The 2581-nt window shown below is 35.1% G+C and overlaps 1 protein-coding gene across 1 annotated transcript in view; it reads right to left on the minus strand.

Moving 5' to 3' along the window:
• The window catches only part of SPIRE1 (spire-type actin nucleation factor 1), a 208556-nt gene that overhangs the window by 183393 nt on the left and 22582 nt on the right, over positions 1-2581 (minus strand). Inside the window, exon 2 of the mRNA XM_011985524.1 lies at positions 1758-1792. The gene's annotated coding sequence lies outside the window, so the exon portion shown is untranslated. The remainder of the gene's footprint in view (positions 1-1757; positions 1793-2581) is intronic.

The raw sequence follows: 2581 nt of genomic DNA on the forward strand, positions 1-2581 counted from the left end.
TAGCCAGGATGGTCTCGATCTCCCGACCTCATGATTCGCCCATCTTGGCCTCCCAAAGTGCTGGGATTACAGGCGTGAGCCACCGCGCCTGGCCACCATTAACATTTTATAGATAAGAAAGACAAAGTTCTGGAAGAAAAAATTACTTACTCAAAATTGCATAGCTAGAAAAATACATACCCAAAAACCACAAAACTTATCTCTTCTGACTCAAATCAAATCCCACCCCTTTGTGTCATGTTGAATAGTATATCAAAAATTCTACCAATATAAAAATATTAAGTTCTTGCCTTTTTAGATCTAATTTGGAAAAAACTGTCCCTCCTTTCAAAGTTGAATAGAAAATGCAAAAATGGGCTGGGCGCAGTGGCTCACGCCTGTAATGGTGGATCACCTGAGACCAGGAGTCTGAGACCAGGCTGGACAACCTGGTGAAACCCTGACTCTACTAAAAATACAAAAACTAGCCGGGACGGTGGCATGCACCTATAGTCCCAGCTACTCGGGAGGCTAAAGCAGGAGAATCACTTGAACCTGGGAGGTGGAGGTTGCAGTGAGCCAAGATTGTGCCACTGCACTCCAGCCTGGGAGACAGAGCAAGGCTCTGTCTCAAAGAAAAAAAGAAAATACAAAAATTAATGCAAAAAGGGATAAATTATTTTTGTTTCTCTATTATACCATATAATCCCTTGGGAAGCCTACATTTCATTTAAAACAACAGTTAAAACTTACTAAAACTTACATCAATATGCAGATGGATTAAAAAATTTGAAATACAACTTCTTAAATCCTTTATTTGGGCACTGCCACTAACAGAACATTCATCTAAGGATAATGAAACTGCTACTGAAAAGAACACCACACATATATGCTGACCTGGTAGTTCAGTATTATGCTTGAAATCCCTACAACAAACACATAGAAACCCCTTAAATTTCACAATCAGAAATTTGAATGAAATTAAATTATTAAAAAATAATAAACCTACTTGTATAAATAACAAAGCACCAAATTTATTATTAATCGTACTAAAACACTGTTTCCAAGTCCCTATTTTTTCTTAAATTAAAGCAGCTCCAATGGAGTCTAACACATTTAAATGCTGTATTTATTATATGACACACTGCACTGAATTGTGAAAAAAAAAAACTGAAATTACTAAGGGCTCTGGTTCTTAGCTAACTCAATTCTGCAAATAATAATACAGTTAAATTTTAAAACGATAATTAAGCTATTCTTTATAACACAACCTGATGTTATAAAAATATGGACAAGGCAACTAATTTTTCCTCACATTTTACTCTTCCTAAACCCAGAAAATACACACCTGTTCTCAAAACACCTTATCAGGGCCGGGTGCGGTGACTCACGCCTGTAATCCCACCACTTTGGGAGGCTGAGGCGGGTGGATCACTGGAGGTCAGGAGTTCGAGACCAGCCTGGCCAACATGGTAAAACCCCATCTCTACTAAAAATACAAAAATTAGCTGGGCGTGGTGGTGGGCACCTCTAATCCCAGCTACTCAGAAGGTTGAGGTCGCAGAATCGCTTGAACCCAGGAGGTGAAGGTTACAGTGAGCCAAGATCGCACCATTGCACGATCTTGGGCGACAAGAGCAAAATTCCATCTCAAAAAAAAAAAAAAAGAAATCTTATCAGAAGACCAAGAACCTATAGTGAGATAGTTCAGTACTCAAGTTAGTCTAAACAGAATTGCAAAGTTGCTTTACTAAGAAATACTTGAGTATTTCACTTACCTCTGTTTCTGTACATTGTGAATATCCCAATTTACCTGTAATAAAAATGAAAAGGATTACTTTCAAAGGATTTCAGCTTTTTTCAAATCATTGACAAAAATATTTGAGCTTCTCTTGCTATGGTTTTATTATGTCTATGAGACTATCTATGCAAATGAAAGATGCTAAAATGACCAAATATCCCTGAAGGTCCTAGTTAGAGATTTAAGTTTAAATAGGCCCATTAAAAAATAACAAAGAAAAAAGTGAGAAAAAATGGTTAATTGTAATAGAATGTAAAATATATATACATATTTAATACAGATATATAAATCAATGAAATAAAAACATTTGAAAGTCTTGCTTTCTTTTAAGAAACACCTTAAAATACTTTAAAGGTATTTTACGCATGCCTTAGGAAATCTTACGAGACTCCCAGGCTTTTCTCCAAATACATTTCCAGTTTAAAGATACAGTGATCATTTCCACGAAAGGAATAATGTTTACACTCATATTTTCTTTAATATATGACTGTTTTTCTTTAATACATGATTAGGCAAAACCATACAATTAATTTAGTAATTTTTCCCACAGAGGTTCACCTACAGAACAATGAGCACTGAACAATATTTGGCTGCACCAACATTAGTATTTTTCTCCATCACTGACACATAATACCAAAGAACATGAACAATTAATATATTTCTGTCAATGTCGCTAACTAAAACATACTTTTTAAACAAAAACAGCTATTTTAAAGAATCACTTATTAAATAGTTTTACCAAAAAGAACGAATAACACAATTATACTGGGTACTAGAAAACTGCCTTTTTTTTTTTTTTTT

Source organism: Mandrillus leucophaeus, unplaced genomic scaffold, assembly GCF_000951045.1.
Source record: "Mandrillus leucophaeus isolate KB7577 unplaced genomic scaffold, Mleu.le_1.0 Scaffold286, whole genome shotgun sequence".
NCBI classification, from domain to species: domain Eukaryota; kingdom Metazoa; phylum Chordata; class Mammalia; order Primates; family Cercopithecidae; genus Mandrillus; species Mandrillus leucophaeus.